Genomic DNA, 25,156 nt, shown 5'->3' with positions numbered 1-25,156 from the left:
ATCCAATATATACAAAGAGCTCAAGAAGCTGAACTCCAGAAATTCAAATAACCCCACTAAAAATGGGGTACAGAGATAAAGAAAGAATTCTCAACTGAGGAATACCGAAGGGCTGAGAAGCACTTGAAAAAAATGTTCAACATCCTTAATCATCAGGGAAATGCAAATCAAAACAACCCTGAGATTCCACCTCATACCAGTCAGAATGGCAAAAATTCAGGTGACAGCAGATGCTGGCAAGGATGTGGAGAAAGAGGAACACTCGTCCATTGCTGATGAGATTACAAGCTTGTACACCACGCTGGAAATCAGTCTGGCAGATCCTCAGAAAATTGGACATAGTACTACCGGAGGATCCCGCAATACCTCTCCTGGGCATATACCCAGAAGATGTTCCAACTGGTAATAAGGACACATGTTCCACTATGTTTATAGCAGCTTTATTTATAATAGTCAGAAGCTGGAAAGAACCCAGATGTTCCTCAACAGAGGAATGGATACAGAAAATGTGGTACATTTACAAAATGGAGTACTACTCAGCTATTAAAAACAAGTAATTTATGAAATTCTTGGGCAAATGGATGTATCTGGAGGATATCATCCTGAGTGAGGTAACCCAGTCACAAAAGAAGTCACTAGATGTGCACTCACTGATAAGGGGATATTAGCCCAGAAACCTAGAATACCCAAGATACAATTTCCAAAACACAAGAAAATCAAGAAGGAAGACAAACATGTGGATACTTCATTCCTGCCTAGAATAGGGAACAAAATACCCATGGAAGGAGTTACAGAGACAAAGTTTGGAGCTAACATGAAAGGATGGACCATCCAGAGACTGCCCCACCCGGGGGTCCATCCCATAATCAGCCACCAAATGCAGACACTATTGCATATGTCAGCAAGATTATGCTGAAAGGACCCTGGTATAGCTGTCTCTTGTGAGGCTATGCCAGTGCCTGGTAAATACAGAAGTGGATGCTCACAGTCATCTATAGGATGGAACACAGGTCCCCCAATGGAGGAGCTAGAGAAAGTACCCAAGGAGCTGAAGGAGTCTGCAACCCTATAGGTGGAACAACAATATGAACTAACCAGTACCGCCCCCCCCCCCACCCACCGAGCTAGTGTCTCTAGGTGCATATGTAGCAGAAGATGGCCTAGTTGGCCATCATTGGGAAGAGAGGCCCCTTGGTCTTGCAAACTTTATATGCCCCAGTACAGGGGATTGCCAGGGCCAAGAAGTGGGAGTGGGTGGGTAGGGGAGTAGGATAGGGGGGGTGTATAGGGGACTTTTGGGATAGTATTTGAAATGTAAATGAAGAAAATATCTAATAAAAATTTTAAAAATAAATAAAAAATAAAAATAAAAACTGCAACATCTTCATTTATTATTTATTGGTTTATAAATAAATGTCTTAAAATCCATATGAATGTTCATAATCATGAGGTTGAATGTGAAAAGGGACACATATAACTGCTTCCAAAATGAAAGATAGAATGGAAAACAGGGATCTTTTAAAATATTTTTTATACATTTTTAAGAAAAGAGTAAAAAGAAAAAAATGTCAAATTTACTTCAACTGGCAGTGTGTTTTTTTTTTGTTTTGTTTTTTTGTTTTTTTATTAATCTAGGTTCAGCCCCTGAGAAATATTAGAAAATACGTGTCTTAGTTATTTTATAAAATTTGCTGCACTGATAAATATCCAGATAAAACTAAGTTAAGGGAACACTGCTTTAGTATGGATTATAGCTCCAAAGCAATACAGTCCATCCAGACTATGAAACAGAGCAGCAGGCAGGAAAGGCACAGTGGCCGAACCAGAGCACTTGCTAGGCACATGGGATCTGTACTCATGAAGCCAAGAGTGAAATGCAAGTGGAGCTGTGCTGTCACATCACAAGTGGCTACCAGTGGACTTGCTTCCTCTACCAAGGTTCCACCTCCTATAGATGCTACCAGTAAGGATCAAGTCTTCAAACATGAATATATGGGGTGCATTTTGCATTTAGACCACATCAGTCAGTATTGTAAGAGATTGTTGGCGGGCATTGTTTTTACTACCCATTCCTTTCTTACATTTTAATATATCTTGATTTCTTCTTCATGAAATCACTTAGGTTCCAACATATCTGTGTGCTGCAATGCAAAGGCTATGCCAAGCCTTGAGTTCAAAAACAGAAACATAAGCACCTGCCAACATTCCAGTCAAGAATCCTATATCTGTCCAGAGCTTAGACAAGAGATTTATTCCCAGGACATTGAAAATTGTTGTGATAATAGAGAAAAGTTGTGAACAAACTCCCAGAATCCTATGTTCTTGCTGATCCTTTCAAATAACCACAGTCAAATCTCCACAGTTTTATTCCTATTGTCTTAGTTTTGTCCTGTTGAGGCTCCTCCTCCATTCTATGAGCTTCTGAAATCAAGCCTATAAACTGCCCATGATGGCACGTAACTGGCATCCCAGTACTTGGGAGATAGCAATAGGAGGACCAACAGGTCTAGGTCATCCTTAAGAACACAGCGAGTTTGAGACCACCCTCGGGTACAGGAGACATTGCAACAAACAAATAATGCAAAATAAGCAAGCAAACAAACAACAAAATAAGCTCACAAATTTGTTTGCTTAATTTAGCTATAACTATTTGTATTCCTTTCAACATATTCTCCATCTACCTACACGCCTTCTAGAGTAGCAGACATATGACCTCTAAAGAAGAAAAAGTATTTCTAAGTGATCAAAATATATACGTGAGTAAACTGGAGATGACAAAGAGTCACCAGCAAAACTGAGTAGCCAGTTCAATCTAAATGATATAAACTCACATATTTATGATGTCCAAATGTAATTGATCATCTATGCAGTGAACATTTCATGAACATAACTTTTAAAATAAGTAGGATAATGATTTCCCAGTCCCATCAAGATGTTAGGTTTTTTTATAAATACATCATAAAATATATCCCTGAAGACATCATTGCATATATCAACTGAAGACATGGTGAATTCATTATAAAAAAATTTCCAACACAATTTTTCTACACAGAACAATCTGAGAAATAAACACATTACAAATCATCCCAAAATCTCCTAGGTACTGCTAAGAACAGATGCCACACTGTGCACATATCCTTAATCCCAGTACTCAGGAGGCAAAGACAGGTGGATCTCTGAATGTGAGGTCTATGAGGGAAGTTCCAGATCAGCCAGGAAAACAGCAAAACCCTGTCTCAAAAAAAGCCTCAAATGCAAAAATTTCCTGTAATTTTTGGGGGCAACTGTTTAAAGGATCAACTGTTTTTGACAGCAATGAATGACTTTCTATTTTAGCCTAGACTTTGATTGAACTCTTATTAATGATTAGAAATGGAATACAGAATCTAGATACAAGTCAGAGAAAGTAGCTACATGTAGATTCAAGTGCTGTCTTTATCTCTAGTCAGCCATTTAACTGGGCAACTCAAATAACCTTTTCTTTTTCTTTTTTCTTTCTTTCTTTTTTTCTTTACCCACAATTTGAGATTAGACAAATTTTCAACAGGCTCAAGCCTTCTAGAATTCTCACCGTGATTTCTCTGTGTAGCTTGATTCCCATATGGTGCTTAGATCTGAAAATAGTATGAATGTGGGAAGAATCCTAGGAGGAGTGTGGTGACGGTCCATGGGTATCAGAGGAGGACTCACATGCAGTCGCTTATATTAGAATTCAAGAATATAAACGTCCTTAATGCACTGGGCTATAGGAATAACCATACCACTCATGCACTGGACAGCCTCGTGCTTTAAAGACGTTAAAAAGATTGGACTTAAAATGATAAAGAAATTTAAAGCCAAAAATTTGATGTTGCTTTTAACTAACATCTACTGTACATTTTGTCCTCGGTTTCTGGAAAGAAAATATGTCACTCTATCTATTTTGAGTTTTTGCTTCTGTTTGTAGAGAAGATACACTTTCTCTCTGGAAATTGTCTTTTGAGTGCCATGGTAACCACATCCTTTCCAGTCAAGTCTGCCCTGTGGGCTGCGCAATTTAAGACATTTGAAAATGCCACTGAAGAAGATAACACCAAACAGACATGAAAGGGTATGCCTGAACATAAAAGTGGGAGATTTTTCTTAGTGTTTGCTTAAATGAAATGCCAAGAATGGGGAGGGAGACGAGGAATCACCAATCCAGAAATTCTGAAGAACCCAACTCCCCCAAGCCCTCTACCTAATCTCACATTATGTTTCTACCTTTCCTGCCTTTTAGCATTGGTGTGGAAGACCGTGGGTAAGAAGGACAGAGAAATAATAAGACTCTAGCTGAAAGGTAAGCAGGGTTACTGTGGACATTGTCCTTACAGGGCTGTGTGAGCTGCAGGTTCCCAAGGTCCAAGTGAGCACATGTGTCTCCCGTGACAGAAACCAGACTTCCAAATGTCAGAAGAATTATGCTTTGATGATTCTATGTCATCACAGAAAATGAGAGCCACCGACAGTCTATTAATAGGCAGTGACATTTTCCTATGATAAGTGCAATGGAAAGACTTAGTTGTGGGGCACAGAATATGGTACAAGCCTCCATTGGCTGGTGAAGGGGCTGGGGCATGCATTTGCAGCCATTGTGTGATGATCAAAAAAATTGCTGGTTCTGGAACGATGGCTCAGCTATTATGATCATTTGCTCTTGTAGAGGAACCAGGTTTGACTCCCAGCATCTGCATCATGGGAGGCTCATAATCCTCCATAACTCCAGTTACAAGGGATCAGGAGCCCTCTTCTGACCCCTGCAGCCACGAGTCACACACACATTGAACAAACGTGCATGTGAGTAAAATGCTCATAAGCATAATATAAATTTTTTTAATTAATCTTTTAAAAAAGAAACTACTTCTAAATGTGCAACGCCAGCAAACAAACTGCAATGTTCTATACCTGGGTCCCACAAGAAAACTGAGTATCCACTGGCTCAGCTATCTGTGGGATCCAAGTATATGGCATTCTTCCCTTATTAAATATTATATTGTGAATGCTATATGGAGATATTTATAATGTAGATGCTATATGGAGATATTTTAATTAAAATTCTTTGCTTTTCATTTTAATTCTTTGCTTTAAAAGGAAAATTAAGTTATGTCTGAATAATAAGTTTTTAATTTTTAAAAATGTATTTATGTGTATAATTGTTTAACCTACATACATTTATGGATACTATAAGTGTGCCTGGTAAATGCAGAAATTAGAAGAAGGTCCTAGATACCCAGAAACTGGCCTTACTGATAGTTGTGAGTTCCACATGGATGCTCAAAATTAAACGTGAGTCTACTGCATAAGCAACAAGTACTCTGAACTGCTGAATCATTTCTCTAGTCTCAAAATGATATTTTTAAAGTCTTTTCTAAACAACCACTTTATTAAGAAACAACTACATGTATTTTGTAGCAAAAAGGGTTAAGCACCTAAGGGAGAAATTGATTAGGATAATTTAGATCTGATTTCACAATATGAATAGCTTGTTGTGTTTACTGTTATTTCAGTAATTAAAAAATAGAGACTCTATGTCTTGTTTTACCCATGTATAGAAAGTACCTGGCAAGAAAGATATACTTTGCATCATACTTGAAGGAGTGTGTCTTATTAATATTTCTATTATTTATTCTAGTCATGTAAATTTTCTTTAACATTTTTGGCCCTCTATTGTGTTCTTATTCAAGCATTTGGAGGTGGTAAATATTTATGCTGATTTTATGTAGGGGCGAGCAATGAAAGTAATCAATGGTACTTGGCTTTCAAAGGCTTTCACAAAAAAATGAAAATATTCAATAATATCATTATGAATTTTAATGTTTGACTTCCTAGTTAATAAAACTGCCGACTTTTCTAATATTATTTACTTTAATTTTTGACAAGTACTTAATATTCTTCTTTCAATACTAAAATGATTATTACAGAGAGAGGCTATGATATTTAGAATCTTTTTTATTTCTATATTTTTTATTCTCCCGTTAATTATGAAGTTTGCAGGTGAATGGCCATTCCTAGTAAAGATTATTCTGAGTGAGTTAATCCAGAAATGGAAAGATAAACTCCACATGTTATCTATCATCTGCCATTCTTAGCTCCAAACTCCAGATATATGACTTAAAATGATGGCAGAATCTAGGTAGGTATAAAGGGACAATGGGTTGGGGGACATGAAAGGGAATAGAAAGATAGAGGAGGTATGAAGTAGGAAACAAAAAAAAATAGGGATGGCACTTTAATTGGGGATAGAGATGAAGGTCAATAGAGAAGTAAAAAGAAAGAGGAGTGTCAATAACACCATAAAGCTTCAAGGAAATATATTATTTTCACTATATACTTACCTAAAACTATATATATACTATTTGCTATATACATATATGCTATATATATACATACATATACATATACATACATACATATACACATACATACATAGAGCAAAACTATATATGTATACAATATACATGTACACACATATGCTACTTGTGCAGACATGTCTCCCCACAAGTGTCATAGACTAACAAACTCCAGTATCAGATACAAAGAGCCTTCACTCAAGTTGTTGTTTAGAGTAGTCCAAGTGATTTCTAAAACAATATAAGCTATTGTAGCATCTGGTTGCCTGTTAGAGGTTGAAGGTAAGCCTGTATTGCTGAAAACACTGCACACATAAGATGCAGGGCTCTGATGATCTGAGATGGATCCAACCTGAAAGCCTCCTCCTATACTCTAGTTTCCATAGTACCAGAAAGTACTACACAGGCTTCCAAGGGAGAAAAGCAATCAGTAGTGCTGTCCAGCTCTGAAACCTATGAATCACAACAATGAACAGCATGGCAAAATATTGCTAAAGGTGCAATAGTAGGGGCTGTTAAGATGGTCTCACTAATGAACAGCTGCCTAATTAAACTTAAGACCAATTCAACAGGAAGAATATCATGCTAGTTCTAGTTAGAGAAAGCTAGCCAATTCCCTGGGTGGTAGTGAGATCATGGATCAAAGAGAACTTACTACTGCCATTTTAGTGGACCAGCGTAATGTAACTGTGTGCTACAACTTATCCTTTTATACTCACAGCAGTTATCATCTCTCATCAGAGAAGTTTCTCATTATAGCAAATGGAGACCATTACTAGAATATACAGATATTGCAGAGATGAACTGATCGTAAGGAGGCCAGGCCCAACAATGTCTCCAACACAAATCTTGCACTTAAGGCTCACGAACATCATGGAAGAGGGGGAAGAAAGATTGTAAATAAAAGAGGTCTATGAAAATTGCCATCAAGTTCATGCATCTGCCAGAAGAGGCTGCATGTACAGGACCTCAACCGTGTGTAACAGCAATAGACAGGCTAATGTGGAAGTGGGGAAAGCCCAGAGGTTTTCAAAGTGGTCAGCCATGAATTCACATATTCACAAATGACAAAAGCAGACTCACCACAATGCGTGTTTATATTTGTGTGTGTGTGTGTGTGTGTGTGTGTGCATGTAAAACAACAATAATGCAAGAGGCCAAAACTTTGCGATAGTGTGAGAGGAAGGAACAGTGAGAGGTAGGTTGGAGGAAAGGGATGAGGCAAAGTAATATAATTATATTTTAATTAAAAACATTCACTCACTATAATAATAAGTAAAAAATATGTGTTAAAAATAAAAATTTCATATTACTTAAAATTTACTTTTTAATACATTTAAAATATTTATATTCATGGTATGATGCAGATATGGGCTAGTGTCAGGAAAAAGAAGGAACAGGAGTGGGTAAGAGGAGCTACGGACTGGTAAGTGAGGAATGTTTTAAAACTGGAAAGTTTTCATAACTCTTCGGAGGGCTGAGTAGGAATGACAGTGGAGATAGCTGGCATAGGGATGAACCTCCTGTTTGGAAGAGAGAAGAACTTACAAAGCAGCCTTGAAACTTTAACAGGCTTCACCAAGTGGCCAACAAGATTCAGTTTCTAAGGAGCATTTATGAAAAGTCTGAACACTTCTAAAATTGTATAATGATCAAAGATATGTTTAAAACCTTAAAAATGGAAACCTTTAGATGTAATGGGTAGAACAACAGTTGACATGGCAAGAGAAGAAGGCAGATGGCTGCTGAGAAGTCCATATACTCCTGATATCCATGCTTTCTTTTTTTTTATTTATTTTTTATTAGGTATTTTCCTCATTTACATTTTCAATGCTATCCCAAAAGTCCCCCATACCCACCCAGCCCCAATCCCCTAGCCACCCACTCCCCCTTTTTGGCCCTGGGGTTCCCCTGTACTGGGGCATATAAAGTTTGCAAGTCCAATGGGCCTCTCTTTGCAGTGATGGCTGACTAGGCCATCTTTTGATACATATGCAGCTAGAGACAAGAGCTCCAGGGTACTGGTTAGTTCATATTGTTGTTCCACCTATAGGGTTGCAGTTCCCTTTAGCTCCTTGGGTACTTTCTCTAGCTCCTCCATTGGGGGCCCTGTGATCCATCCAATAGCTGACTGTGAGCATCCACTTCTGTGTTTGCTAGGCCACTGCATAATCTCACAAGAGACAGCTATATCTGGGTCCTTTCAGCAAAATCTTGCTAGTGTATGCAATGGTGTCAACGTTTGGAAGCTGATTATGGGATGGATCACTGCATGTGGCAATCACTAGATGATGGTCCATCCTTTCGTCACAGCTCCAAATTTTGTCTCTGTAACTCCTTCCAAGGGTGTTTTGTTCCCATTTCTAAGAAGGGGCAAAGTGTCTACACTTTGGTCTTTGTTCTTCTTGAATTTCATGTGTTTAGCAAATTGTATCTTATATCTTGGGTATCCTAAGTTTCTGGGCTAATATCCACTTATCAGTGAGTACATATTGTGCGAGTTCCTTTGTGATTGGGTTACCTCACTCAGTATGATGCCCTCCAGGTCCATCCATTTGCCTAGGAATTTCATAAATTCATTTTTTTAATAGCTGAGTAGTACTCCATTGTGTAGATGTACCACATTTTCTGTATCCATTCCTCTGTTGAGGGGCATCTGGGTTCTTTCCAGCTTCTGGCTATTATAAATAAGGCTGCTATGAACATAGTGGAGCATGTGTCCTTCTTACCGGTTGGGACATCTTCTGGATATATGCCCAGGAGAGGTGTTGCGGGATCCTCCGGTAGTACTATGTCCAATTTTCTGAGGAACCGCCAGACTGATTTCCAGAGTGGTTGTACAAGCTTACAATCCCACCAACAATGGAGGAGTGTTCCTCTTTCTCCACATCCTCGCCAGCATCTGCTGTCACCTGAATTTTTGATCTTAGCCATTCTGATTGGAGTGAAGTGGAATCTCAGGGTTGTTTTGATTTGCATTTCCCTGATGATTAAGGATGTTGAACGTTTTTTCAGGTGCTTCTCAAGGGAAACATAACAACAGATCCTGAAGAAATCCAAAACACCATCAGATCCTTCTACAAAAGGCTATACTCAACAAAACTGGAAAACCTGGATGAAATGGACAAGTTTCTAGACAGAGACCAGGTACCAAAGCTAAATCAAGATCAGGTTAATGATCTAAACAGTCCTATGCCCCCTAAAGAAATAGAAGCAGTCATTAATAGTCTCCCAACCAAAAAAAGCCCAGGACCAGATGGGTTTAGTGCAGAGTTCTATCAGACCTTCAAAGAAGACCTAATTCCAGTTCTTCACAAACTATTCCACAAAATAGAAATGGAAGGTACTCTACCCAACTCATTATATGAAGCCACAATTACTCTGATACCTAAACCACAAAAAGACCCAACAAAGATAGAGAACTTCAGACCAATTTCCCTTATGAATATTGATGCAAAAATCCTCAATAAAGTTCTTGCTAACTGAATCCAAAAACACATCAAAACAATCATCCATCCTGACCAAGTAGGTTTCATCCCAGGGATGCAGGGATGGTTCAATATACGGAAATCAATCAATGTAATCCAGTATATAAACAAACTCAAAGACAAAAACCACATGATCATCTTGTTAGATGCTGAGAAATCATTTGACAAAATCCATGCTTTCTTGATGCCAGTGAGGAATTGTCATATTAAAACAGAGAATCCTTCTAATCTGCTGCATTATTTACATGTAATTAATTACTCACATCTAAACTACTTCTGTCAACTACCACTGTAAAAGTATAAGAGAAATAAAAACAGAAGTATAATTTGAGCCATATAAAAACATTTTCTAATTGCCATTTTTAAAATAGCAACAACAAAAGAGAAATATATGCATTTAAAAATACAATAAATAAGGCAAAACTATTCCAAAAGTAAAAATTATTAAAATTCACTTAACTTTTCCTGTGCTGTCTCAAAAATCTGGTGCATCTCAATTCATAAGCTAAATTGTCATTGAAAGCACATCAGTGTATATATTTCAGTTCAATTTCTAGTATAGTAAGAAAAGCAGATTCACATTCCAAAGTTACTTACAAACAAAACTGAAATCTTCACTAAATTCAATATCAAAAATTAACTTATTCTACAATGCACAGTAACAGCAATTTGTTCATTTATTTTTGAAAATGAATTAGGATCTTAAACTAAAGCTTGCCATTTTAAGTTATATTATGAAATGTATATCTAACCCATCCCATGGGCAAGTACCAACCCCTAACACTATTTATTTTACTTTATTCTTTGATAACTATTTTGTTAATTAGATATTTCCTTTATATACATTTCAGATGCTATCCTGAAAGTTCCCTATACCCTCCCCGTGCCCTGCTTCCCTACCCACCCACTCCCACTTCTTGGCCCTGGCATTCCCCTGTACTAATGATGCTCTGTTATGCTTGCAGACAGGAGCATGTTATCCTCTGAGATGCTCCACCCAGCAGCTGAATCAAACAGATATTGACACCCACAGCCAAACAGTGGGTGGAGCTTGAGGGTTCATATGGAAGAACAGGAAGAAGGATTGTGGGTTCCAAAGGGGATACAAACAACAGAGTCAACTAATCTGGACCATTGGGGCTCTCAGAGTCTGGACCATCAACCAATGAATATACATGGGCTGGACCTAGGCCTCCCCATATACATGTAGCAGATGTTCAGGTTGATCTTCATGTGAGTCCCAAATAAACGGAGTGAGGGCTATCTGAAAAGCTGTTGCCTGTATGTGGGATTTGTTCTAGGTCTGGCCTCAGTGGGGAAGGAAGAACTTAGCCTTGCAGAGACTTGAAGGGTACAGTTAGGGAAGAATGGGTTGGGGAAGGATTGTGGGAGGCGGTGACCTGAAGTGGGTCAGTGAGCAGGTTGTAAAGTGAATAAGTAAAAGAATAATAATAATAAATTAAATTTAATATAATTTAATTTAATTTTATTTTATTTTATTTTATTTTTAGACAGGGTTTCTCTATGTAGACCTGGCTGTCCTGGAACTCACTCTGTAGACCAGGCTGGCCTCGAACTCAAGAATCCACCTGCCTCTGCCTCCCGAGTGCTGAGATTAAAGGTGTGCACCCCCATGCCCAGCTATAAATTAAAATTTTTAAAAAATGCATATCTATTCAAGATAATTAAAGTAACTTGGGTCAATTCAGTTTTAAAATAACATTCACTAGAGTATTGAATAAACTGAAAAGCCATTAATTATCTATAAATGGAAAAATTATTGCTCAAAATTTTCTCATAGTATTTGTGCCAACTTGTATAATAATAGTTTTAGAAATGATTGGTTTTTTCAGTGCTAGGGACTGAACCATGGTCCTTATACATTAGAGATAAGCACTCTCCTCTTCATGGATACTCCTAGCCTATGATTAAAACTTATTTTCCACTGTTTATCATAAAAACTATGTTAATTCAATATTCTTAATTACATTATAAGAAGTTTCAACTTCAAAATAAATTATATCTATCTAGCTACATAAAAATATGTTTTCTCTCTCCTTGGAAATTCAAATTTAGTTTCTTCATGTAAAATATAGTGATTTTATTTTTTTTTTACAGAAAACCACACTTTGCTGCCATTTTTGTCTCTGATTATTTAATACCTGGAAAGCATTATTTTTGTTTAAAGAAATATTGAGCAAGAATTAACAAAGTGCACACTGAATACTCAGCATGTAAAGAAACTTCTGCCAGGCCTAAGGTCTTGGCCATTGACTGACTTACACGGTGGAAGGAGAGTGTAGACTTCTGTAAGTTTCACACATGTGCACTGCATGTAAACAAATAAAAGCAAATGAAAAAAATTAAGTTTTAAGAGAATCAAAATGTTCCATGATCCATCTCATCTGTGTTTAACCTTTAAGATTTATGTGTTTCATTTGGAATGCCCATAGAGTTTAAGCAAGTAATTAAAGCCCAGGAGGGAGAAGGAGAACAGTCAATGAAGAGAGGATACGAGGTAGTATTATAAAAAAGTAAGTGGGAGAAACAGAAAAGGAAGGATTGAATAGAGTGGAAGATGAGAAAGCAGTCGATGAAGGACTATGGGGATGGAGGGCTATCTAACACTAATAGCCCTTTAAAAATCCACAGCGAAACCAACTGCTGTAAAATGTTTCTAAATTGTACACGAACACATATATGAAAAGAGTCTAAATGTAGTCTCCTACAATGAGAGATCAATAACCCAACTAGGCAGAACACAATATAACAAAAAAAAAAAAAAACAAAAACAAAAAAACAAAAACAGTACCAGGAACAATTTCAGGAATGAGTTATCTCTTTTTGAGTTGTTGGTCTATGGAGTCCACAAACTATCCAAACATTATAAGCTATTGCCATTTCTCTTGGGTACTCTCCAGAATTTGATAGTAAGAACCTATTGCTAAGGACACCCCATACTTGAATCATAAATATAAAGACGTCATTTATGTAAACATTCATGTCACCAGGATAGGTTAGTATTTTTTAAGTCATAAACAACAAAAGCATTAAAGAAAAGGGCCAATGTATTTGATCATATTTAAATATAAAACTCCTGAGTATACGCCCTTACAAATGCAAGAAGATAATTCATAGACTATACACATAACTTGTATCCAAAACATGGGCATTTAGTAAAAGCATACCATGAATAAATAAGCTAAATAGTCAATATTCAAGGAGAAAATGATACATAATATGTACAAACCATGTGTAAATCCAAAATACAAAAAGGCAAAAATGTCTTGTTGAACATGCAGATTGTCTGAAGACTACAGAATCTCAGATTAAAGTCACAGCAAGTTAGCTGCATATCAAGAAGACTGGCAACTTTTCAGATTGAGCATCAGGAATAACTTTAAGAAAGCAAGTTGTTAAAGAACAAGCATATACCAATTAAATCCATTTAAAAACACAGATTTGTCAAAATCACATGTAGCATAAATGGCATGCATATGCATGTATATTTATATGGATATGTTTATATTCAAAAGGAGATGCTCTTGAAATACATGAGCAAAGCTGGAGCTGTCCCAGAAGACATTTTTAAGATGTATAAGATGGCCTTTTTGTTCATCTACTGAACAAAAATAATACTATAGAGCATTACAACCACCATCTGACAATGTCACTTTGTGACTTAAGTTAAAAAGTAATTCAGGGTGCGGGTTGAAAGCATAAGGAGGCAAAGTAGCAACCCTTCTCAAAACAGACATGATCAGACACCCCCGGTCTTGTCCAAAATGAGTGGCTTTCTTCTTTCCTAACTACAAACAGCATTGTCCTATTACTTCCATTTCAATAATGCTTATGAAACATTCAATAACACAATCATTCCTACTTTCTATTGTAAGCAACTCAGAACAAAGTCTCACCTAAGTCTCACTGTAACTAAACACGAGTTCAAATCTGTGGTGTACTTATTTTAATAGCCTCCTTTTAAACTGTTCCACATACTCTTATGATACACTGTCTGTGTCACTGAGATGTGGCCCTTTATTCAAACAACTCCCCTTCTATGTTTCTGGGTACCTTGTACTTAACAGGGTGACAGACTTAATTTTTTTCTCCTAAATTGTGCCCATATGGAATATATCATTATATTTCTTGTCATTATTCCTCGCAAACAATAAGCAATAAAAACTATTTACATACCATTTAAACAAAACAAGGTATTTTAAAAATAATCTAAGATACTTGACAGTATATGGAGACTATGGCTAAGTTGTACATAAATACTATGCCATTCCATAGAAGGAACTTACTTGGTATCCTTGGTGATCCCTTGAATGTCCATGAAGCCTAAGGCATGACGAAAATGTTTTCATGCTGGTCTTTATTTGGGAGATATTGACAAGGAAATAACAAAAATAGACATCAAGAAATGACACATTTCAGTGCAGTGGTTACACCTTGGGTGGGTATAAAGACAGAATGATAGGTGGTGGGAACTTGGACTCTGTCTTCAAAGTCCCATTGCTCTTTTCTGTTTAGGCATGTAAAGCATCGAACCAAGTTTAAACTTGAAATAGCAGAGTCAGAAACTAGTCTGAAGCTCCGACTCATAATTTCAAAGCTCATTTAGATAATTATAGGACTAAATAAAGAATAAAATGAAAAGGCAGCCTATGATTCACAATATTGCAAGCTGTGATGCTGTAATCGAGCCAAGAACAGAGATCAACACACGCAGTACCAAAAAACTTCCATGTGGCTTGTGTGCACTGTTATGGTGTATATGACATGTATGGAGAGATAGGCAGAAAGACATCAGAGGGCTTTGCCCAGAAACAGCCAAGGTCAATACTACTGTCAGGCAAGTCAATTTGCCTCCTTTGGGTAACAGAAGCAAAGTTCAATTTATATTCTGAAGAATAAAATTAATCAACCGATGTATCACTCTTATGAATATGATCTAGTTAAAAGATGACACAGGCATTTTGCTTTGAATCATCAAATTCTGTACAAAGGAGCCCAACTCACTTGCTTATCTCATTCCAAGTTACTCTATTAACCATCTGAAAAGTATTAAATTAAGAACAAACAGTGCTCCTTCTTGTCCCTCTTGCTTCCCCATTTTCTTATATCTGTGACATTATCTGTGCTTTTATCACTCACTAATTGCCTCTCATCCTTTACACAGGGTTTACAGTCTCTGTGTCCTACAGTTTGTAATTCATGTACCAACTATCTTATGAAAAATTCTTGAATAACCATACTGAAAGTACAGGGTCACTCCTGAGAAAATATATCACTATTTTTGCATCTCTGGTATGTTCATTATTTTATTAATTTACTCAATTAACATAGTTGCTCACTTTGTAAGTAGTGCTGCCTCAGACATCCTTGTAAGGATGCCATCCTCCAAGCTTCTCTTGCCCATGACTTTCTTCCTTAATGTTTTTTTGTTTGTTTGTTTGTTTTGTTGTTTTGTTTTGTTTGGTTTGGTTTGGTTTGGTTTGGTTTGGTTTGGTTTGGTTTGGTTTGGTTTGGTAAGTCTCTTGAGATACTCCAAACTGCCAAAGCCATGGTCATGAGGTCACAAGGCACATTATCAGGGAACTGCTTTAGAAGCTAGATAGATGGCAACTGAATGCTATGGTAAAGTTCACTGAACTCTTATCTTCCTTCTGAGGTTTGAATGTCTGGAAATTTGTTGTTGTTGTTGCACTAATGTCATTCTAGATGGCTTCTTTCCAAACTATCAATGCTGTGGTGACTTAAATGAGAATGTCCCCTATGGTCACTGACATTTGAATACTTGGTCCCTAGTTGGTGTTGCTGAAATGGTGGGTGATGAGGCCTTGGTAGAGCAAGTCCATCACTGTGTGTTGGTTGTCAGATTTCAAAGCTATTCACCATTCCTAGCTAATTCTCTCTGCTTCTTGCTTGCCGCTACAGATGCGAACACTCAGATTCTATTCCAAACAACATGTCTGCTGAATGTTGCCATACTGATCTGCCATGACTACTACCTCTCTGGAACATTAAGCTACATAGTCCCTTCCTTTTACGGTTTGCCTTAGTTATGTGTTTTATCACAACAGTAAAGAACCCAATATAAATGTCAAGACTGAGGTCAGGGCAGAGAGCTCTGTTGCTCAGTCATGGCTATCCACGTGCAAGCCATACAGTGGTTGTCTATTCTCTTTGGGGTCTGGATAAGGACCAAGTTAGCCTAGTCTAGGGAACAAAATCTTGTTCTTTATGTCCAAAGACTCTGCTCATTCTTCTACTTAATCTTCCTTAACATACTGATCTTTACTTGTTTTATTTTACTCTTTACTAGATATTTCTATGAATAAGGTGCTATTGGAGTATAGTGATGGTGTAATTGCATGGTCAAGTCAATGAACATGTTGACTCTTTCACAACTTTTTATTTTATTGCAGAATTTACCAACAGCAATTCAGAGAAATATAGTTCACACAGGGAACCTGAAAATATGGAGGAAGTAATCATTTTTGTTGCTGCTTCAGGAAAAAGTTTTTTTTTTTTTTTTTTTTTTTTTATGATTCAGTATTTATTTTCTTAGTCATAGCAAGCAAGCTGTTTTCCTACAATTTTACCGAATCAAACTCATATTGGATGCTTAAACAGGCACATGTACGTAAAACAAAATTTGTGGGTTTTTTTTTTCCATTTTTTATTAGGTATTTAACTCATTTACATTTCCAATGCTATACCAAAAGTCCCCCATATCCACCCACCCCCACTCCCCTGCCCACCCACTCCCCCTTTTTGGCCCTGGTGTTCCCCTGTACTGGGGCATATAAAGTTTGCAAGTCCAATGGGCCTCTCTTTCCAGTGATGGCCGACTAGGCCATCTTTTGATATATATGCAGCTAGAGTCAAGAGCTCCGGGGTACTGGTTAGTTCATAATGTTGTTCCACCTATAGGGTTGCAGATCCCTTTAGCTCCTTGGCTACTTTCTCTAGCTCCTCCATTGGGAGCCCTATGATCCATCCATTAGCTGACTGTGAGCATCCACTTCTGTGTTTGCTAGGCCCTGGCATAGTCTCACAAGAGACAGCTACATCTGGGTCCTTTCGATAGAATCTTGCTAGTGTATGCAATGGTGTCAGCATTTGGATGCTGATTATGGGGTAGATCCCTGGATATGGCAGTCTCTACATGGTCCATCCTTTCATCTCAGCTCCAAACTTTGTCTCTGTAACTCCTTCCATGGGTGTTTTGTTCCCAAATCTAAGGAGGGGCATAGTGTCCACACTTCAGTCTTCATTCTTCTTGAGTTTCATGTGTTTAGCAAATTATATCTTATATCTTGGGTATCCTAGGTTTGGGGCTAATATCCACTTATCACTGAGTACATATTGTGTGAGTTCCTTTGTGAATGTGTTACCTCACTCAGGATGATGCCCTCCAGGTCCATCCATTTGCCTAGGAATTTCATAAATTCATTCTTTTTAATAGCTGAGTAGTACTCCATTGTGTAGATGTACCACATTTTCTGTATCCATTCCTCTGTTGAGGGGCTTCTAGGTTCTTTCCAGCTTCTGGCTATTATAAATAAGGCTGCTATGAACATAGTGGAGCATGTGTCCTTCTTACCTGTTGGGGCATCTTCTGGATATATGCCCAGGAGAGGTATTGCTGGATTCTCCGGTAGTACTATGTCCAGTTTTCTGAGGAACCGCCAGACTGATTTCCAGAGTGGTTGTACAAGCCTGCACTCCCACCAACAATGGAGGAGTGTTCCTCTTTCTCCACATCCACGCCAGCATCTGCTGTCACCTGAATTTTTGATCTTAGCCATTCTGACTGGTGTGAGGTGGAATCTCAGGGTTGTTTTGATTTGCATTTCCCTGATGATTAAGGATGTTGAACATTTTTTCAAGTGCTTCTCTGCCATTCGGTATTCCTCAGGTGAGAATTCTTTGTTCAGTTCTGAGCCCCATTTTTTAATGGGGTTATTTGATATTCTGAAGTCCACCTTCTTGAGTTCTTTATATATGTTGGATATTAGTCCCCTATCTGATTTAGGATAGGTAAAGATCCTTTCCCAATCTGTTGGTGGTCTTTTTGTCTTATTGACGGTGTCTTTTGCCTTGCAGAAACTTTGGAGTTTCATTAGGTCCCATTTGTCAATTCTCGATCTTACAGCACAAGCCATTGCTGTTCTGTTCAGGAATTTTTCCCCTGTGCCCATATCTTCAAGGCTTTTCCCCACTTTCTCCTCTATAAGTTTCAGTGTCTCTGGTTTTATGTGAAGTTCCTTGATCCACTTAGATTTTACCTTAGTACAAGGAGATAAGTATGGATCGATTCGCATTCTTCTACACGATAACAACCAGTTGTGCCAGCACCAATTGTTGAAAATGCTGTCTTTCTTCCACTGGATGGTTTTAGCTCCCTTGTCGAAGATCAAGTGACCATAGGTGTGTGGGTTCATTTCTGGGTCTTCAATTCTATTCCATTGGTCTACTTGTCTGTCTCTATACCAGTACCATGCAGTTTTTATCACAATTGCTCTGTAGTAAAGCTTTAGGTCTGGCATGGTGATTCCACCAGAGGTACTTTTATCCTTGAGAAGAGCTTTTGCTATCCTAGGTTTTTTGTTATTCCAGATGAATTTGCAGATTGCTCTTTCTAATTCGTTGAAGAATTGAGTTGGAATTTTGATGGGGATTGCATTGAATCTGTAGATTGCTTTTGGCAAAATAGCCATTTTTACAATGTTGATCCTGCCAATCCATGAGCATGGGAGATCTTTCCATCTTCTGAGATCTTCCTTAATTTCTTTCTTCAGAGATTTGAAGTTTTTATCATACAGATCTTTCACTTCCTTAGTTAGAGTCACGCCAAGATATTTTATATTATTTGTGACTATTGAGAAGGGTGTTGTTTCCCTAATTTCTTTCTCAGCCTGTTTATTCTTTGTATAGAGAAAGGCCATTGACTTGTTTGAGTTTATTTTATATCCAGCTACTTCACCGAAGCTGTTTATCAGGTTTAGGAGTTCTCTGGTAGAATTTTTAGGGTCACTTATATATACTATCATATCATCTGCAAAAAGTGATATTTTGACTTCCTCTTTTCCAATTTGTATCCCCTTGATCTCCTTTTGTTGTCGAATTGCTCTGGCTAATACTTCAAGTACTATGTTGAAAAGGTAGGGAGAAAGTGGGCAGCCTTGTCTAGTCCCTGATTTTAGTGGGATTGCTTCCAGCTTCTCTCCATTTACTTTGATGTTGGCTACTGGTTTGCTGTAGATTGCTTTTATCATGTTTAGGTATGGGCCTTGAATTCCTGATCTTTCCAAAACTTTTATCATGAATGGGTGTTGGATCTTGTCAAATGCTTTTTCTGCATCTAACGAGATGATCATGTGGTTTTTGTCTTTGAGTTTGTTTATATAATGGATTACATTGATGGATTTTCGTATATTAAACCATCCCTGCATCCCTGGAATAAAACCTACTTGGTCAGGATGGATGATTGCTTTAATGTGTTCTTGGATTCGGTTAGCGAGAATTTTATTGAGGATTTTTGCATCGATATTCATAAGAGAAATTGGTCTGAAGTTCTCTATCTTTGTTGGATCTTTCTGTGGTTTAGGTATCAGAGTAATAGTGGCTTCATAAAATGAGTTGGGTAGAGTACCTTCTACTTCTATTTTGTGAAATAGTTTGTGCAGAATTGGAATTAGATCTTCTTTGAAGGTCTGATAGAACTCTGCACTAAACCCATCTGGTCCTGGGCTTTTTTTGGTTGGGAGACTATTAATAACTGCTTCTATTTCTTTAGGTGATATGGGACTGTTTAGATGGTCAACTTGATCCTGATTCAACTTTGGTACCTGGTATCTGTCCAGAAATTTGTCCATTTCGTCCAGGTTTTCCAGTTTTGTTGAGTATAGCCTTTTGTAGAAGGATCTGATGGTGTTTTGGATTTCTTCAGGATCTGTTGTTATGTCTCCCTTTTCATTTCTGATTTTGTTAATTAGGATTTTGTCCCTGTGCCCTTTAGTGAGTCTAGCTAAGGGTTTATCTATCTTGTTGATTTTCTCAAAGAACCAACTCCTCGTTTGGTTAATTCTTTGAATAGTTCTTCTTGTTTCCACTTGGTTGATTTCACCCCTGAGTTTGATTATTTCCTGCCGTCTACTCCTCTTGGGTGAATTTGCTTCCTTTTTTTCTAGGGCTTTTAGATGTGTTGTCAAGCTGCTAGTATGTGCTGTCTCCCGTTTCTTCTTGGAGGCACTCAGAGCTATGAGTTTCCCTCTTAGAAATGCTTTCATTGTGTCCCATAGGTTTGGGTACGTTGTGGCTTCATTTTCATTAAACTCTAAAAAGTCTTTAATTTCTTTCTTTATTCCTTCCTTGACCAAGTTATCATTGAGAAGAGTGTTGTTCAGTTTCCACGTGAATGTTGGCTTTCCATTATTTATGTTGTTATTGAAGATCAGTCTTAGGCCATGGTGGTCTGATAGGATACATGGGACAATTTCAATATTTTTGTATCTATTGAGGCCTGTTTTGTGACCAATTATATGGTCAATTTTGGAGAAGGTCCCGTGAGGTGCTGAGAAGAAGGTATATCCTTTTGTTTTAGGATAAAATGTTCTGTAGATATCTGTCAGGTCCATTTGTTTCATAACTTCTGTTAGTTTCACTGTGTCCCTGTTTAGTTTCTGTTTCCACGATCTGTCCTTTGAAGAAAGTGGTGTGTTGAAGTCTCCCACTATTATTGTGTGAGGTGCAATGTATGCTTTGAGCTTTACTAAAGTGTCTCTAATGAATGTGGCTGCCCTTGCATTTGGTGCGTAGATATTCAGAATTGAGAGTTCCTCTTGGAGGATTTTACCTTTGATGAGTATGAAGTGTCCCTCCTTGTCTTTTTTGATAACTTTGGGTTGGAAGTCGATTTTATCCGATATTAAAATGGCTACTCCAGCTTGTTTCTTCAGTCCATTTGCTTGGAAAATTGTTTTCCAGCCTTTCACTCTGAGGTAGTGTCTGTCTTTTTCCCTGAGATGGGTTTCCTGTAAGCAGCAGAATGTTGGGTCCTGTTTGTGTAGCCAGTCTGTTAGTCTATGTCTTTTTATTGGGGAATTGAGACCATTGATATTAAGAGATATTAAGGAAAAGTAATTGTTGCTCCCTTTTATTTTTGTTGTTAGAGTTGGCATTCTGTTCTTGTGGCTGTCTTCTTTTTGGTTTGTTGAGGGATTACTTTCTTGGTTATTCTAGGGCGTGATTTCCGTCCTTGTATTGCTTCTTTTCTGTTATTATCCTTTGAAGGGCTGGATTCATGGAAAGATATTGTGTGAATTTGGTTTTGTCGTGGAATACTTTGGTTTCTCCATCTATGGTAATTGAGAGTTTGGCCGGGTATAGTAGCCTGGGCTGGCATTTGTGTTCTCTTAGTGTCTGTATAACATCTGTCCAGGCTCTTCTGGCTTTCATAGTCTCTGGTGAAAAGTCTGGTGTAATTCTGATAGGCCTTCCTTTATATGTTACTTGACCTTTCTCCCTTACTGCTTTTAATATTCTATCTTTATTTAGTGCATTTGTTGTTCTGATTATTATGTGTCGGGAGGAATTTCTTTTCTGGTCCAGTCTATTTGGAGTTCTGTAGGCTTCTTGTATGATCATGGGCATCTCTTTTTTTATGTTTGGGAAGTTTTCTTCTATTATTTTGTTGAAGATATTAGCTGGCCCTTTAAGTTGAAAATCTTCATTCTCATCAATTCCTATTATCCGTAGGTTTGGTCTTCTCATTGTGTCCTGGATTACCTGGATGTTTTGAGTTAGGATCCTTTTGCATTTTGTATTTTCTTTGACTGTTGTGTCGATGTTCTCTATGGAATCTTCTGCACCTGAGATTCTCTCTTCCATTTCTTGTATTCTGTTGCTGATGCTCGCATCTATGGTTCCAGATCTCTTTCCTAGGGTTTCTATCTCCAGCGTTGCCTCGCTTTGGGTTTTCTTTATTGTGTCTACTTCCCCTTTTAGTTCTAGTATGGTTTTGTTCATTTCCATCACCTGTTTGGCTGTGTTTTCCTGCTTTTCTTTAAGGGCCTGTAACTCTTTAGCAGTGCTCTCCTATAATTCTTTAAGTGACTTATGAAAGTCCTTCTTGATGTCCTCTATCATCATCATGAAAAATGTTTTTAAATCTGGGTCTAGATTTTCGGTTGTGTTGGGGTGCCCAGGACTAGGTGGGGTGGGAGTGCTGCGTTCTGATGATGGTGAGTGGTCTTGATTTCTGTTAGTAGGATTCTTACGTTTGCCTTTCGCCATCTGGTAATCTCTGAAGCTAGCTGTTTTAGTTGTCACTGTTAAGAGCTTGTTCTTCAGGTGACTCTGTTAGCCTCTATGAGCAGACCTGGAGGGTAGCACTCTCCTTAGTTTCAGTGGGCAGAGTATTCTCTGCAGGCAAGCTCTCTTCTTGCAAGGCAGGTACCCAGATATCTGGTGTTCGAACCAGACTCCTGGCAGAAGTTGTGTTCCACTCACTAGAGGTCTTAGGATCACGTGTGGAATCCTGTGTGGGCCCTTGCGACTCAGCTGGCAAGGTAGCCCGGGGCTCGAGTGGAGTGGAAGGGGTTTGTGCCCCAGATCAAGCCCGGGTAGCCTGCTTCCCTATGTACCGCAGTCTCAAGTTCCACGCGATTGGATTGGGGCAGGCGCTGTGTTCCACTCACCAGAGGTTTTAGGGTCCCGTGGGGAGTCCCGTGTGGGCCCTTGCGGGTGTTGGGCAAGACTTTGCTGGCAAGGTAGCCCGGGGCTCGAGTCTCGAGTCGAGCGGAAGGGACTTGTGCCCCAGATCAGGCCCGGGTAGCCTGCTTCCCTATGTACCGCAGTCTCAAGTTCCGCGCGATTGGATTGGGGCAGGCGCTGTGTTCCACTCGCCAGAGGTCTTAGGGTCCCGTGGGGAGTCCCGTGTGGGCCCTTGCGGGTGTTGGGCAAGACTCTGCTGGCAAGGTAGCCCGGGGCTCGAGTCTCGAGTCGAGCGGAAGGGACTTGTGCACCAGATCAGGCCCGGGTAGCCTGCTTCCCTATGTACCGAAGTCTCAAGTTCCGCGCGATTGGATTGGGGCAGGCGCTGTGTTCCACTCACCAGAGGTCTTAGGATCCCGTGGGGAGTCCCGTGTGGCTCTTGCGGGTGTTGGGCAAGACTCTGCTGGCAAGGAAGCCCGGGGCTCGAGTCCAGGAAAAAGTTTAATGACATAAATTTCTGGCTGAAATAAATCTTTCACAGGCAATTGAAAACATGAAAAATCGTGAAAATACAAGGAGCAAATCTCATTCATACAATGAGTAAAGTGTTGAATTTTTTTTACTTGATTGTATAAAAGGTATATGAGGGGCTGGAGAGGTGGCTCAGAAGTCAAGAGCACTGACTGCTCTTCCATGAGGCCCTGAGTTCAATTCCCAGCAACCACATGGTGGCTCACAATCATCTGTAATGAGTTTCAGTACCCTCTTCTGTAGTGTTTGAAGAAAGTGAAAGTGTATTCACATTAAATAAAATAAATCTTTAAAAAAAATAAAATAAAAAGGTATATGAGCCAGAGATTCATGGTGCATGTGAGGCAGAAGCAGGAAGATCTCTGTGTGTTTGAGGCTGGCCTAGTCTACAAGGAGAATTCCAGGACAGCCAGGGCTACAAAGGGAAATTCTGTCTTGAAAAACAACAACAAATAGGTATTTGAACTATAACATATTTTATACATATACCCATGTATACAAAATACATAGGATACAAACTTTCATATACATATAGAAATATACTCATACATGGAAACTTATTTGTACATTTCTAAATACACGTTTAGATTCTAAATGTGATAAAAACAGTTTAGCTAAAAAGTCTCCCAAATATGAAAGTTATTTTGTCTCAAATTTAAACTAATTCCTGGCATGAAGGCATGAATATCTGAACTCTGAGCAGTCAGGAGAGGATGATATCAGAGGGCCATGGAATTGAGACTATTTTGGGCTACAAAATGGACCCAAACCTGCCTCTAAACAAAAACAAGCAAACAAACAAAAAAACGCACTAAAATCATAAGCCTTTAGAATATTTAAAAGGAGGACAGGCAGGAAGTCCACTTCAAAAGTCAACACACATCACCCTCTTGATATCCAAGATAGATTTCCAGAGATGGTGAGTGTTGAAGCCTAGCACCTTAAGGTGTCCTTTGCAACTTGTTTCTTATTTCCTCTTGGGCTGAGGAACATTCCAACTTCAGTGTAAAGCCTCCCTCAAATGGTTAAACTGTAGCCACTTTCCCTTCATTCCTCATTCTCTCTACTAATTCACTTCTGTCATACAGTGAACAGATTGAAACTCTGCATGGAAAGAAAAACTAAACTGAGCAGTAATGAATAATACATTGAAAGAAAAACAGTAATATCCACTCCTATCAGCAAAGCCCATCATACTCACAAAGGGGAATCTTCATGATTTAGTATCAGAATTCCTATATGCTACTCTCCAGTTTTGTGTTTTATACCAAATATTAAATGTTTCCTAAAAGTGCCTATGATACACATCAAAAATCACCAAAGAAGTTCATTTCAGCCATTTCAAAAAGTATACAAATATTATATCTTAATTTTTTTCCTAGTTCAATTCACTGAAAGAAATAGACATCATAAAGAAAGCAAACGTTTTCTCTGCCCTCCAAAGTTCAGTGCTTGACACCCAGCAAAATTTGAAAGGTAAGCTGACAGAGAGTTACCAGGAGAAAATGGTTATTAAATTTACTCTTGGAGGTTTACCTAAACAAAAACAAAAACAACCCCCCAAAAAAAGAAACAGTGTGAAGTCCAAAAACATTGTTACATTCAATGGTTTACATGCCATTTTAATAAAGAATAATAAGTTGTGTACAATAGACAAGACAAAAGAGAGAAGGATTATGTGTGGGAAAGAGTGCTATTGAGTGACCAAAAAGACTCCAATGTAAGTCTGATCCAGAAAGCTCCCACTCCACAAATGGGGAAGCCATCCAAGTACTAACCAGGTTCAATCCTGCTTAGCTCCCCAGACCAGACAAGATCAGGAGCATTCAGAGTGGTATGCCCATAGAAGTAGGGATCTGTCTCTGTTGCCTATCTTTGGATCCCTTCCCCCTAACTGGCATGTCTTATCTAGCCTCAATAGAAGATGGAGCTAGGCCTACTGCAGCTTGATATGCCAAGGCAAGTTGATACCCATGAGAGGCAGCCCCTTCTCTGAGGAGAAAGGGAGGGGAAGAAGCAAGTAGGGAAGGAGAAAGAGAG

At 38.5% G+C, this 25,156-nt stretch overlaps 1 protein-coding gene and 1 long non-coding RNA gene across 2 annotated transcripts in view; one reads left to right on the top strand and one right to left on the bottom strand.

Moving 5' to 3' along the window:
• Gpm6a (glycoprotein m6a) overlaps nt 1-25,156 on the bottom strand; it is a 281,445-nt gene that overhangs the window by 169,654 nt on the left and 86,635 nt on the right. The gene's annotated exons all lie outside the window — the stretch shown is intronic.
• LOC115486929 lies at nt 1,643-9,424 on the top strand. Its single transcript, XR_003947548.1, has 3 exons — nt 1,643-4,090; nt 4,259-4,815; nt 9,384-9,424. It is a non-coding gene; the product is annotated as an uncharacterized LOC115486929 (long non-coding RNA).

This window comes from Mus musculus, chromosome 8 (genome assembly GCF_000001635.26).
Source record: "Mus musculus strain C57BL/6J chromosome 8, GRCm38.p6 C57BL/6J".
In the NCBI taxonomy this organism is placed as follows: domain Eukaryota; kingdom Metazoa; phylum Chordata; class Mammalia; order Rodentia; family Muridae; genus Mus; species Mus musculus.
This window is presented reverse-complemented; position numbering and strand designations above follow the sequence as displayed.